Here is a 15,253-nt window from a genome sequence, read left to right as displayed (position 1 = left end):
ATGATGTTGTTTTGTATTGAATTGCTCCTATTGTATCTAAATATGAAGCAAACATCTTGAAGGAGAAAGGAAAAGAAAAGGAGTAAAGCGATTAAAACTTCGATTTGTGCTAATATATTATTTTCATTACATAAAGCCTTAGAATATTTAGTTTAACAAAGTTATATTTATTTTATTTTATTTTATTTTTATGAGTTTTGGATGAGTTTGAATGATTTAGTTAATATTTATAAAATATGTTTCAAGATGAATACTATGTTTTTCATAAGATTAAATTAGCAAATTCATAGTTAAGATTTGGATTTGAGTATTATGATTTTAGATGATTGAGCAAGAAAATATTTAATATGTTTCAAATTGGAAATCTATTTTACATTAGGCAATATGTGATTTGAATATGAAATAGAATTGAAATGAGAATTATATGAAGATGGAATTGAAATGGATCATGAAATTTGGTTTTTACCCTGTTTCATTAAGTTAGACTAAATCAGATATAGTTGGCATGTCATAGAGTCTTTATATCAGAGAATTTAGATCTCACCAATTCCTAGAGGGTCATGGGAGAAAAAACCAAGTCAGTCAGTTGTTATTATTGTTAGCCTCAATTCCTAGAGGGTTGTAGGTAGTCCCAATTCCCAGAGGGTCGTGGACTACTCTGATAGCTATTCTTGCCGAACAACTCGGGGTGGCGGATTTGTATATCTGGTTATGAGTCTAAATTTTAGTATGGGGTCTAAATTGAAAGAAAAGCAAAAACAAAACTTGAATTTATTTGAATTTCAATATTGTGCAAATTAAATTAAGTATGCGATTTTGAATTTAATTAAAAAGCTTATATTCTTTATTCAATTTGTCAATAACAAAAAATTAAATTTTATTAATATTAGAAATTTCTTTTATTGTGATGTTATTAATTATATTTATAATCATTTTTTAGTTTATTTCTATCAATTAATTTGTGTCCAATACTTATGTAATGATTTTTTTTTATATTAGTACTACTGAGCATAAAAACTGCTAAGCGTACGGTTTGTCTAATTTTTTTTGTGTAGGTAGTTAGATTCATTAGATCGTTCTAGCAGCATTCGAAGAACCGAAATTCAGCTCAAACAATGTTGGTGAAGAGTTTACTTTATAGTTGATGTAAACGGCATGTACCTAGGCTTATATTTAATATTATGTCGTAAACTGAATTTAAATATTTTCGTTATGTTTTCTTAGCTAGTATTTTATAACTAATATTTTGATAAAATAATAAAGTATAGGAATCTAGTTATTGATATGTTTTGAGAAATCATAGTGTTGGGAATTGATTTAGGAGATAATTTGAATGTGGATATTTTGTGAAAATATAAATTATTTTGCAGGGGGTTTTACATAAAATAAGTAGAAATGTCGCCGAAAGTTTTATTAAATAATTTTACCAGTACGTTTCCTTTTCAAAATAAAAATGAAAAAGTGAGTTGTTTCAGCAACGAAATGTGACATTTTATATTCGGATTCAACAACTAGGTCGGGTATAAGGTGCCATATTTGAGTGGTATCAGAGTTATCTGAATTTGATACAGGATGTTTAAAAATGTAATGTAATATGTATAGTGAAGTCTAATGTACATGCCATTATTAAATATTGAGTTTGAGCTGCAATCGGATGCTAAAATTATTTTGTTTGAAATTTTGTATAGTAATATGTCTAAGGATTCGAGAGATAGTATGGAATAAGAAGTAAAAGATGGAAATAGACCCAATGCACCTGGTGAAAAGGGAACTAGTGTTCATCAGTCCTTGAGAACTTCAGGTGATAATCTATTATTGCTATTGTTGTTGATTTGTTACAGAGGGTTGTTGGTATTGCACCTCAACCTGCACCTCCCACTAGACAGAGAGGTTCTTTGATTAAAAAAGTAAGAAAACACGGGGCCACTGAGTTTAGAGGTGTGAGAGGTATTGATCCTTCTATTGCTGAAGAATGGTTAGAATCAGTTGAAAGGATATTCGAACAAAATGCACCCCAAATGAGTGTTTGAAGTGTGATGTGTCTCTACTACAATAAGATACCTTTCATTGGTGGATAACAGTGGTTCGTTCCCATCGTACAGACCAGATTAATTGGGAGTTGTTTCAGACCAAGTTTAACAAGAGGTATGTTGGAAAATTGTATCTAAAAGAAACGAAGAAAGAATTTATTGAGCTAAAATAGAGAAAGATGAACATTATCTATTATGAGTGAGAATTTCTTCACCCATCCAAGTATGCTCCAGAATTGATTCTTACTGAGGAAGCTACATGCAAATGCTTCCGCCAGGGATTGAGAGATGAGATTAAAGTCCAACTGGCTTCTCATAGGATTACAAAGATTGCTGATATGGTAGAAAAAGCCAAATTGGTAAAGCAAGCAACGAGGTTAAATAAAGAGAAAATGGATGATAAAGCTAAAGGAAAAAGGCCGACTGGTTCTAGCTCACAGCCACCTTCTAAACAAGCTAGAGATTTCAGAAGTCAAGGGAGATCCACTACACTTCAAATTGGTGTTGAGGGCATAAGTCGATCTAGACAATCATCTACTCCAATAGCCAGAACAAATAGTCTTGGCCGTACTGTTTGGATACCACAGTGCGATTACTGCAGGAAGAGTCATAAAGGAGAGTGCTGGCGTAAGACCGGAGCATTTATTAGATGTGGTTTAGTGGAGCATTATGTTCGAGATTGTTTGAATTCGGTTGATGTTACTTTTGTGACATCTCATAGATCAACTTCTACACCTCGAGGTCGTGGAAGTACTCAAGGTGGTGTTGGTGGCAGAGGCAGTCAAGGGAGAGTCACTGATTCATCTGCGAGTCATGCAGAGGCTACCATTCCTACCAGAGTCTATACCATCAAGATGAGAGGGGAAGGTGATGCCATCAATGTTGTTTCTAGAATCTTTTCTTTATTTTTTATATATATTCATGCATTGATAGATCCAAGTTCTACACATTCATATATGAGAACTGGGTTGATTAATAAAGAAACTAATAGTTGTGATATCTGAGGTTAGAAATAACGTTTCAAATCCGATGAAACATTTTGTGAAAGTAAATCAAGTATGTAGGCGGTGCCCTATTGAGATTCACGGTAAAATATTTTCAGTCGATTTACTGTTGATATCATTTGATGAATTTGATGTGATTTTGGGAATGAATTATTAGTCAGAGCACGGTGTAATTCTTGATTGCCGAAAGAAAAAGTTTAAAAAATAAGATTCAAATGGTGAAGAGATGGAAGTGAAAGGTATGAAACCAGTTGGTCTTGCCCGAATAATCTCAGCAATAAAGGCAGATAAGTTGATTAACCAAGGTTGTGAAATGTTTCTTGCTTATGTCTTAAATTCAACTGCGAAAAGTCAGAAATTGGAGGAAATTCGTACAGTGTGTGAATTTTCAGATGTTTTTCGAAAGAATTACCAGGACTTTCGCCTAACCGAGAGGTGGAGTTTGCAATTGAAGTTTATCTGGGAACTATTCCGGTATCTATTGCCCCTTATCGCTTGTCGCCAAAAGAGTTGAAAGAATTGAAAGTACAATTGCAATATTTATTAGATTGACACTTCATACGACCCAACGTATCACCTTGGGGCCCACCAGTGTTGTCTGTAAAGAAGAAAAATAGTTTGTTGCGGTTGTGTATCGATTATCGACAGTTAAACAATGTGACAATAAAGAATAAATATATCTTTCCTCGTATTGATGATTTATTTGATCAATTAAAAGGTGCAGCAGTATTCTCTAAAATTGATCTGAGATCTAGTTATTACCAATTGAAGGTTAAAGAAACTGATATACCGAAGACTGCTTTTCGAACCAAATATGGACATTATGAATTTCTGGTGATGCCTTTTGGGCTGACTAATGCTCCTGTTCAATTTATGGATCTCATGAATCGCATTTTTTACCATATTTAGATCTGTTTGTAGTAGTGTTTATTGACGATATTTTAATTTATTCAAAAACTGAAAAGAAGCATGATCAGCATTTAAGGATTGTACTGTAGAAATTATAAGAAAAGTAGTTTTATGGGAAACTTAGAAAATGTGAGTTTTGGTTATCTGAGGTAATGTTCCTTGGGCATATAGTCTCGGCTGAAGGTATCTGTGTAGATCCAAAAAAAAGTTGAAGCCATTCTGAAATAGAAACAACCCAAAAATGTTTCTGAGATCCGCAGCTTTTTGGGATTAGCGGGATATTATCGAAAATTCTTTGAAGGATTTTCAAAGATAGCTTTGCCTCTGACTCGAGTACTCCAAAAGAATGTACCATTCAAATTGGATGACCGGTGCCAAGAAAGTTTTGATACGCTTAAGAAATTGTTGATAAAGGCTCTAGTGTTAACACTTCCAAAATCGGGAAATGAGTTTGTGGTATATAGTGATGCTTCACTTAGTGGTCTTGGTTGTGTTTTGATGCAAGATAGAAAAGTGATTGCGTATACTTCACGACAACTAAAACCATATGAACGCAACTATCTGATGCATGATTTAGAACTGGCAATAGTGGTTTTTGCATTAAAAATCTGGAGACATTATTTATATAGTGAAAAGTGCTACATATACACAAATCACAAAAGCTTGAAATATCTTCTCACTTTGAAAGAATTGAACTTGAGACGTCTTTAGATAGAGCTGTTAAAAGATTACGATTGTGTGATTGATTATCATCCAGATAAAGCAAATGTTGTTGCTGATGCTTTGAGCCGAAAATCTTTTGCCGATTTAAAATCAATGTTTGTACAGTTGAGTGTTTGTGAATATGGTGCATTATTAGCTGAATTAAAAGTGAAGCTACAATTAATTGAGCATATTAAAGAGGTTTAGCAAAATGATGATAAGGTAATGGAAAAACGAAGATTAATTGAGCACAATAGCTTGGGAGACTTTGACATTGAAGATAATGGTTGTATAAGATTTCATGGAAGAATTTATGTGCCAAACAAGGTTGAATTGAAGAATGAGATACTTCAAGAGGCCATAATAGTCCTCATGCTATGCATCCAAGAAGTACCGAGATGTATCAAGTTTTGCGAGAATTATATTAGTGGCCATGTATGAAGAGAGAGATTACACAAAATTAGTTTAATCTTTAAAAAGACTGATAGCCTTTATATGATTCATATTTTCCATTGTTTGAGTTAGACTGAAATCTGACAACTTATTAGGGGTAGGTGGCATAGGCTTAAAAGAAAAAAAGAATTTACAAGCGATGGAATTGAACTTGGGTCTCAAAGACAATTTCACTATCTATTAACCATTAAACAAATTAAACATTCTTGTTATAATTTTACAATTTTATCAATAAGAAATTTGAGATGTGACAAAGTTAGTTGACAACATGTTAGTAAGTAGAAAGTAGTGTTGGCAGCTTCTACCTAAATTTTCTTAAGAAGCCTCTTTTCAAACAACATGTTCTAGCCATTTCCATAATGGTTCTATTTTTCTTATCACTACCACAATTTTGCACCAAAGTATAGGTCATAGTCAATCGGTGTTCGATACCTGCAATTCTGTAAAACTCATCAAATTTGTCAGATGTATATTCAGTACTATTATTTGAGTTGTTGAATTTGATTTTGAAATCAGCTTGATTTTCAATCCATGTCTTTAACCTCCAAAACACATCTGCTACTTCAGATTTTTGTTTCAGGAAGTATATCCAACACATCCTAGTAAAATCATCTATGAAAATAATGCAATATTTGTTGCAATTCAAGGATACAATTTTTATCAACCCACAATGTAACATCCTGATTTTGGGCTTAGTCGGAATAGTGGTTTCAGGATCATAAATTTGACAAGGAAAATTTTATTTTTATTATATTTTTATGGTCTACAATTTCACGGAATGATTTCGTGAAAATTTCGTTCAAAAATTTTGACGTTTGGGCACCCAATTTGGTCAAAAGGACTAAATTGTAAAAAGAGCAAAAGTTGAGTTTTACATGTTAGAAGTGTTTAATTGTTATCAGTTTTTAAATCAAACGTCATTAAATGGTAATTATACCATTTTGAAGTTTGTGGACAAAAATTGGACATGGATGGAATTTTTTGAAAGTTTAGTAGTAAGGGCATTTTGGTCATTTGTATATTAAATGAAATAAAATGGGAAAAATAACACAAAATGGTCATCTTCTCCATATGGAGGCCGAAATTAACATGGGGGAAGCCATGGATATGGTTTTCAAGCTTTCCAAGCTCAATAGTAAGTCCGTTCTAGCCCCGTTTTTCAAGTTCTTTACGTTTTCGGAATCCTGGTAACTTGATTAAGCTTATGCTAGCAATAATTCAACCTAGGGTTCGTATTTGGAAAAATACCCATAGGTGAAATTTGTGTATTTTGGTGTTTTATGATAAAATATGAGGTTTTAAATTATGTTAGACAACTTGTGCCACTCGGTTTTAAGTGAAAACGAGTAAAAGGGCTTAATTGGTAAAAATACCTAATAGTCATAAGTGCATGTTAGAGTGAGAATTTGATGTTGTCATAGAAGGGAAAAATGATCAGCATGTCATAAAACATAAGAATAAGGGATGAAGTTTAATTCCTGAGCCTATGGGAAAAGGTGTAATTATACAAAAGTTTAGGGGTAAAATGGTAATTTTTCCAAAGTTCGTATTAAAGGCTGTTTTGATGAATGTATGTATTAAATAAATTAATTTGGTATTATAGATCAAGAGAAACGAGATTCAAGTCGTGATCGAGGGAAAAACAAAGTTTATAATAAATAAGCTCGATTGTTAATATTTTGTATCGAGGTAAGTTCGTATGATAATAATAATGCAATGTTATGTTTGAATTATATTTCTTACTATTATTGCATATATTTGTATGATTTAATATATTGGAAAAGTTGATGGAATGGTGTTTATGATGTGGAAATATGACATGAAAGAATGTTACATGAAATGCAAGAAAATGATGATACATGACAAGTGATATATGAAATATGTGATTATGTAAATTCTTAAAAGCTGATTTGCTATTTGAGTTGTGTTTTATTATACTATGAATGGACAATTGGTACTATGGATAGTGAGATCGACACTTCGAGTAAGTTCGTATATAAATAATCTATCGATTCTTTTTATGTTAATATATTTTGATATCATATGAAATGTGGCTGCCTATCAAATGGTTATTTGATGTAAATTATGAATTTAAATTGATTACGGACAATTTAATAAAATGTTGAAAAGTGAGGAATTTCCCGGTTGAACCTTCGGAATAGAAACGATACAAATGAGCTATTGTGAGGTCACGTGTGTAGTACTAAGTGCAGGCTACTACGTGTACCAGATTGTTGGTCGCATGTGTAGTACTAAGTGCAGGCTACTATGCGTACCTGATAACTTCGATCACGTGTGTAGTACTAAGTGCAGGCTACTACGTGTATCAAATGGTTAGGTCACGTGTGTAGTACTAAGTGCAAGCTACTACGTGTACCGGATAATTGGTCGCATGTGTAGTACTAAGTGCAGGCTACAATGCGTACCAGATAGCTTCGGCTACAAGTGTGGAAATGAGAAAATGTGCAGGCAATTGTGTATTTGTTATTATTCCGATGAGTTCAACGGGAAATCGATTAAGTGAAAATAAATGTGAAAGTGATTATGTGTTGAACAAGTGCAAGTATATGTTTATTTGAATTTATGAGCAATATGCTCGATATTTGAGTGAACCTCGGTAAAATGGAATGGATTAAGTGAAATTATGCAAAAGTGAACTTTAGTAGTAAAACAGTGTTGGACAGCAGCAGTACATGAATTTGAAAATTTACCAAAAATTGTGGAAGTTGAATTAAATTTCAAATAAAATATGTAATTAAATTTTATTGAGTCTATTTTCACATATAATAAACAAGGTAAGCAAAAGAATTCCATATTATGTGATATTTGAATTCTTGTGAGACAGTGTCTGAATGAATTTGAGATCCCTTGTTCTGACTTGGAAAAATTGTTAAAAATTATAGAAAAATAATTTTTGGGTATAATTTATATGCCTAGAATCTTGGATGAGTTTAATTTTAATAAAAACAAACTATAACATCATCCAAGTTTTTTACTATGAGATAAATAAATTTTAGTGGAGAAAGGTCGAAGCTGTTAAACAGCAAAATAGGGAGACTTTGAATAATAAACTGTAGTTATTGGCTGGACTAAAAATTCTGAAAATTTTATGGTGGAAATATATATGAGTCTAGTTTTTGGGAAAATTTACGAATCTTAATTTGGAGTTCTTTAACTCTAAATATAAATGATTTAGTAACTATAACTCAAGAAAACTGCTTAACCAGAACATGTGTAAATGTAAAAATGAGTTAGTTTTATTGTGGGAAGCATGTTAGTAAATTGCTTATTATTATTTCATGTGAGCTTACTAAGCATAAAGCTTACCCCTCTCCTTTCCATTTCTTTTAGTGTTGTCAGGTTTGCTCAGGGTTGGAGACCGTCGGAGGCAGCATCACACTATCAAGCCAACACCTTGACAGTATAAACACATATGCTAGAATTATCAAGTGAGTGGCATGTATAGGGACCTAATTTTATCACATGTGTTATTATAATTTGGCCAAATATATTGGTCTTTAGTGAGCTAATGATTCTGACTTATAAATCTAGCTATTTATGTTATGTCTGATATTGGTGATGTGCATATGCTTGGTTGTCATGCATGGTTGGTAATAAGTTGTTTAAGTTGTTTAATTGATGAATTAAGTTTAGTGACACTTCGTACTCGACTCCAGAGATGGTCACGTGTACGGGGGCGTTACACACAAACATTGGTTTGAAACAATTGCAACTTTTTAGAATCTTTCCAAAACTTGTTGGTAAGGAAATTTGTTTATCTTTCCGAGCTGACATACTTCAAAAACATCACAATGTTCTATAAGTCTGGGCATGTTGAACACTGATCCATACTTGTTCATATGATTCAAGGCCTTGTAATTCAAGTGACCCATCCTTTTATGCTACAATTCAAATTCATTAGTCAAACCAATATAGGGTGATAACCTACATTGATTCAAATCTGAGGAGAAACATTTGCCTTTCTTGCCAACAGTTAAAAGGTCATGGCCTAATTGATCATAAATGATGCATGCTTTGTCTTTAAACACCAAAGAATAATTCTTTTCTAAGGGTTGTCCTACACTAAGGAGATTTTGGTCTTTTGTGGTGCAAATAAAACATCTAGAATAATTTTTGTACCTAACTATGTCTCAATTGTCACATCTCCTCTTCCTTTGACTTCTATGAACTCATCATTACCAATTCTAACTTTGGAACAACAAGTTTTATCTAGCTCCTTAAATAAGCTGATGTTTAGTGCCATATGATTAGTGCATCCCCAATCAATTATTCATGCACTTAAGGATGTTTTTGTTGCATAACCAGAACCAAAAATTTGTTCATCCTCTTGTTGGGGGGTATTTACTACTCTAGCTTGTTGATCTTGTTGTTGTGGGTTTTTGTTCTTGCAAACTTTCTCCACATGGCTAAGTTATTTGCAAGACCAACATTATATATTTGGTTTGTACCGACAATATTGACCTAGATGAGTATTTTTTTCTTTAAAATGGGAACAAGTAGGAAATTTACCTTTCTTTCCATTGTTTCTAAGATTCTTGTTTCTTCTATCTCTTGATTTTTTTTTGCCCTCAAGTTGCATTTTGCCTTTCCCTTTGACTACAAATGCATCTTCTATTGAATCTTCTTGCCTAATAGCCCTCATTTGCTCTTGAGCCTCGAGAGCATTCATTAGTTCTAGGAAAGAAATCTTACTCAAGCCTTTGGAATTTTCAAGAGAAGAGATTTTGGATTCAAACCTCTCAAGTAAATTGAGAAGAACTTTTTCTAATACTCTTTTAGTTGTCATCTCCTCTCTAAGTAATTTGAGGTTTTTCGCGATCTTCATGACTCTATCTTTGTACTCGTTCAGAATTTTAAACTATTTCATCTTCTAAACTTCAAACTCTCTTTTGAAGTTAAGCACTTGCATTTGTCTAATCCTATCACTACCTTGGAACTCCTCCTTGAACATGTCCTTAGTTTTCTTTACAATCTCACATGTCATGATTCTAATGAAAATTTTATCGATAACGGATGACTCAGTACAACTTTTGGCTTTGTATATTTTTTCCTTCTCTTCACTATGATTCTTTAGTTAGGTCATAATTGGATTGGTCTGAAGTTGGGGTGGTTCCTTGTTATTTTCAATCACATCCCAAATATCAAAAGCACTCAAATATGTCTTCATTTTGACAACCCATATCTGATAGTTTTCATTCGAAAAGATAGGTGGTGGAGGCAAAGAACAACTATTTGAAGCCATATGATGTTAACAAATAATAGTTAACTCTTAACACAACTTTTAAGAATTTGTAAGCCCTTTAAGATCAAAGAAAGCTCTTGATACCAAATTGTTGGAAGGGAGAGAAAGAACAAGGGAGAAGTTTTGAGAAAAACTTAAAGAAGAGATAAAAGTAAGAACAAGGTTTTTTTTTTTTTGTTTCTTAAATGATTTCGCCCAACATGATACACCTATTTATAGTAGAAAACCATATCTAAACTATATACTAAGCACCAACCATTTGTATCCATGTCATCATTCTTATCTAAAACTCAATCTTTATCCAAATCATACTCATAATTCTTATCCTAAAACTTATCCAAAATCTATCACAAAAATAATAATTAGTCACTAAAAAATAACAAAAAATCTAAGTAAAAATAATATTAAGAATATTTTAAACATTAAAAATACCATTTATCTTCAACACATATACCCTACAAATTTTTTAGTGCTTTGATTTTTGGATGTACCCTGCACATTATCATTCTTATTAGGTTGAAGTATTTGACATTTCTTTTTTACCAAAAAAATTATTGATGTATAAATTCATATTATCAAAAGAAATTAGCATAAAAGTTTTAGTGCATTAGAAATAAGAATTAATAAGAAAGCGGTATGAATGTGATTGAAAATCAACCCATATAAAGTAAACCGCTTGACTCAAGTTCATCACTTCGAAGGAATTATATTGTTCATCACTTCGAAGGAATTATATATCCAGTACATTTCTCCTGCCTTTTTTTTTCTATTAAATAAATCATTCTAATTTTCAAATTGTTGAAAAGAATGAAATAAAGTGCTTGTTAATATTTAAGAGAAAATATTTTGTACATTGTCAATGGAACTTTTAGTTCTATGGTTATGGGATTGATAAGTGTTTTATAGTGATGAGTAAAATATTAAAAAAAAAGACATATATTAATATTTTAAGGTTGCATATGGAATAAAAAAAGTACATTGTCAATGTACCAAACACTATCCCTTTAAAAATATTATTTTTTTGTTTAACAAAATTAATATTTTTGAAGCTTTTATGATCTTGTAATTTTATTTTTTTTGAATGGATCGACTGGATTAAAATAAAATAAAACATCATACAAATGAAAGTTTTCCTGCTGAGATGGGTTAAATCCAACACCGCAGGCCTAATAAGAAAAGTAAAAGTACCAGGCCTTAATCAGAATGGCCCAAAAATTAAACCAGACTTAAGAATAAAGTAGATAAAAAGATAAAAAGGAAACCTAATTTAAAATCCAGTCGTCAAAAACAGCTGGTCACCATTATTTCCTGTCAATTCATGTCTCCAACAGAGACGTTTCACATCACCAACACTAGCCATTACTCTATAGTAGATCTTTTTCAATATTTTGCTTATCTGCTACATTATCAGAGAAGAGACTTTTCAATACTTTCCATTTGAAACTCCTTAAACCCTTTCTCACCAAGCATTTCGGTCTGTGATTCTCATATGCTTCTTCTCTATTACAATCCGAACAGAACTTGGGATGTCTCCTTCCAGGTATTGACCTTCACCACTCTTTAATGCTTCTTTTGCTATGAAATGGGCATAAATGTTTCCTGTCTTTGGTATAAAACGAAATTGAAGTTCTTGAAAATGATTCTTTGTACTTTGAATATCTCTTATGATTGCCCTGATCATCGATCTGTCTTGCTCTGTACTCTGGCATTTTGTTATCACCCTCCTTGAATATCCTATTATTTGTAGAACTTGAAAACCCATATCAATCCCTAATTTTGTTGCTTGAAAACCTGCATGTGCTTCCGCCGCAAACGGAGATGCCACATCGGAGTGAAGTACAAACTTGGATACCAAAATGTTACCTCCCACATCTCGTACTACTAGCTCCGACGTCGATCTAAAAGATTGTTGATCAAAAGCCGCATCAAAGTAAATAGCCACAGACGTCCTCTGTTCATAATATCCGGGTCTCCTGCCTTCTTCCAAGATGAGTTCTTTTTCCTCTATCCCCTTTAACTCTGAGATAAAACTGTAAATTTGCTTTGAGATGTCCCTACCTGTTGTGTTTTTCCTTTCATATATTAATTTGTTTTTGTTTGTCCAGATTAACCCCAACCAGCAACAGAAGAGTCAACACTGCTCATTTGTACCTTGACTAAACACCCAGGTAAGCCACTCCCATATGTTTTGTGCATTGTGACTGAGTATCCATGAAGAGTTTAAACACCTCCATACTTCTACCGTTGTAGGGCACTGTTGGAAAACGTGATTGCTATCCTCCCCATTTTGCTAGCACCTAGGATACCGATCATCAATAGGTACTCTTTTTAACTTGAGATTTGAGAAAGTGGGAATAAAGTCCCAAGAAATCTTCCACGCTGTAATTTTAATTTTCAAAGGCATGTTTATGTTCCACAATTTCTTGTAAAAAGCTTTAGTATTAGCCTGTAAAAAATTACTAGGATTTAGAGTAGACTTTTGCATTAGTATATAGGCACTTCTCACTGAGAAATTACCGGATGGTTCTCCTTTCCAAACTTGTAAATCGTCATGGGCTGACCTCACCAAAGGGATCTGCATGATTCTTCTAGCAATATTCACCGGAAAGGTATTGGCAATTAATTCAGCCTTCCAACTTCTATTTACTTCATCGATTAGGTCCGATACTAACACTATATTTTTGTTGTTGTGTACATTTTGTATCCTATCTTCGTTGCTATCCGATACCCAAAGATCTGTCCAATCCGAGATACTATCCCCCTTGCCAACTCTCCAACATAGGCCCTTCTCCAACAGTCCTTTTGCTGACCAGATGCTCTTCCAGGTAAGTGAAGGTGAGTTCCCTAAAGGAGCATTTAAAAAGTTTGAATTCACATAATATTTAGCTTTCAAAACTCGGGCTAACAAAGAATTGGGATAATTAACAAGACGCCAACCCTGTTTAGCTAATAATGCGATATTAAATTTATCAAGTCTCTTAAAACCGAGACGTCCATCTTCTTTTAATGAACACATATCATTCCATGCACACCAGTGTATACCCTTTTTGCCTCTTTTTTTTTCCACCAAAATTTCGCAATTATACCCTCCAAATCAACACATAACGACTTAAAAAGCAAGAAACATGCCATTGAATAAGTAGGAATAGACTGTAGAACCGTTTTGATAAAAACCTCCTTACCACCTTGAGAAAGATGTTTTATACTCCAATTATCAATCCGTTTTAGTAATCTATCCTTCAAATTCTAAAAAGATGCTTTTTTATTTCTACCCACCAAATTAGGTAAATCCAAATACTGTTCCAGATCAGTTGAGCTGCGATGTAAATTAAATTTTTTATTTGGAATTAAACTACAAATAATTTTTTATTTTTTTAAACAATAATTTTGAACTCTATTAAAATTTAACTTTTATTAGATTATTTTTAACAATACAAAAACTAAGGTGAAAGATTAAATTGACGGAATTATCATAAATAAGGAACTTATCAAATACTTTCGCTACCACCACTACCTCATAGCTGAGTAGCTGAGGAAATGACTTTGCTTTTGGGCTTGGGGTATTATTAAAAAAGAGGGCACACGTAAACAATGACAAAATTGATTTTCGTTGACAATTATAATGAGATTAGGCACCCCAAATCATACAATAACAACAAATAAAATATAAAAACATAATATTTATATCAAACTTTTTAAAAATACATATTACTTTAATTACAATTATAAGAGATGAAATTATATAAACACCATAAAGTTAAATGAATTATTTAATTCACAGTTTCAATATAGATTTCTTCTTGTCTCTTGAAATTTGAGAGTAGATTTGATAATTTGTTTATTAATATCGTATTCTATAACTTTTATGTATCATAACCATGTTTAAATTATCATATATGTATTTATAATTTGCATATATTCATGTATTATTGGTGTAAAATATATAAAGTGTTAGTGGGATAAGTCTTGAAAACATTATGGAACATTAAGAAAAATACTCTTAACAAAAAAAAAAGAGAGATTAATATGACACTATTTTTAATGTGAAATATTTTAATGAGTAAAAGAGTTACAAAGAAATTCACGATCAGTGGTTACTGGCCAACATTGGCGAGACAAAATTGAATAAGGACGGTGCATTCAATTTGGATGACGGCAAAAGTTCGATTGGGGGTGTATTACATGATTCAAAAGGCAAACTGGATAGTGGGGTTTTGCAGGAGTATTGTGGGTTCAGTTATACAGGCAGAACCTTGGCCCATTTTGGAGGCATTCAATTGGCTTTAACGAGAGGCCATGCTCAGATTGTAGTTGAGACTGATAGCATGCAAGCAATTGAGTTCTGTAGGAAGGGAATACTTCAAACTTGCCACTCTCACTGGTCAGGTGAGTGCATAGTGTCAGACGGAGTTGCAGAGGCCTATTCTTCAGACGCATTTCTCGTGAGTAGCAGATAAAATCGCTAAATTGGAAGATGGTGATTTCCTGGACTCGAAGATAAATCACCAGCCATTGAATTCTCAATAGTGCATACAAAGAATATCAATTTTCATTTAAAGAAACCTTTTACAGTACCTTTTTATACATCAATCATTAAATGGAGAACAAAATGAATTTTTGTTCAGTTTATTTCGTCGAAAACGACTTTTACTAAATAATTATAAAAATGTAGTTTGATTTTCTAGAAAAATTTATATTTTTTAGTGTTTACATGATTTTGCTTAAAATATTTTACATTGTTTGGTAATTTTTTTGAAATCATTTTTTAAAAGTTATTTTTAGTGAAAGGAATATGCCATAAATATATTTGTTATAAATATATTTGTTATAAAATACTATAGTACAATTCCCTTTTAGCAATCAAAATTTATTTTACAATAAGATAATATTTT

General features: G+C 32.3%; 1 long non-coding RNA gene across 2 annotated transcripts; it reads left to right on the top strand.

The window, feature by feature from the left end:
- The first annotated feature begins 11,630 nt into the window (after positions 1-11,630).
- LOC121224699 (uncharacterized) lies at positions 11,631-14,985 on the top strand. Of its 2 annotated transcripts, XR_005922442.1 has the most exons (4): positions 11,631-11,901; positions 12,180-12,529; positions 12,612-12,970; positions 13,096-14,985. It is a non-coding gene; the product is annotated as an uncharacterized lncRNA (long non-coding RNA). The 2 variants fall into 2 exon arrangements; XR_005922440.1 differs by having other exon boundaries at positions 11,647-12,529.
- The last annotated feature ends 268 nt before the right edge of the window (positions 14,986-15,253 follow it).

Source organism: Gossypium hirsutum, chromosome A03 (assembly GCF_007990345.1).
Source record: "Gossypium hirsutum isolate 1008001.06 chromosome A03, Gossypium_hirsutum_v2.1, whole genome shotgun sequence".
Classification (NCBI taxonomy): domain Eukaryota; kingdom Viridiplantae; phylum Streptophyta; class Magnoliopsida; order Malvales; family Malvaceae; genus Gossypium; species Gossypium hirsutum.
Note: the sequence above shows the minus strand (reverse complement) of the source record. Positions and strands in the feature narration are given on the sequence as shown.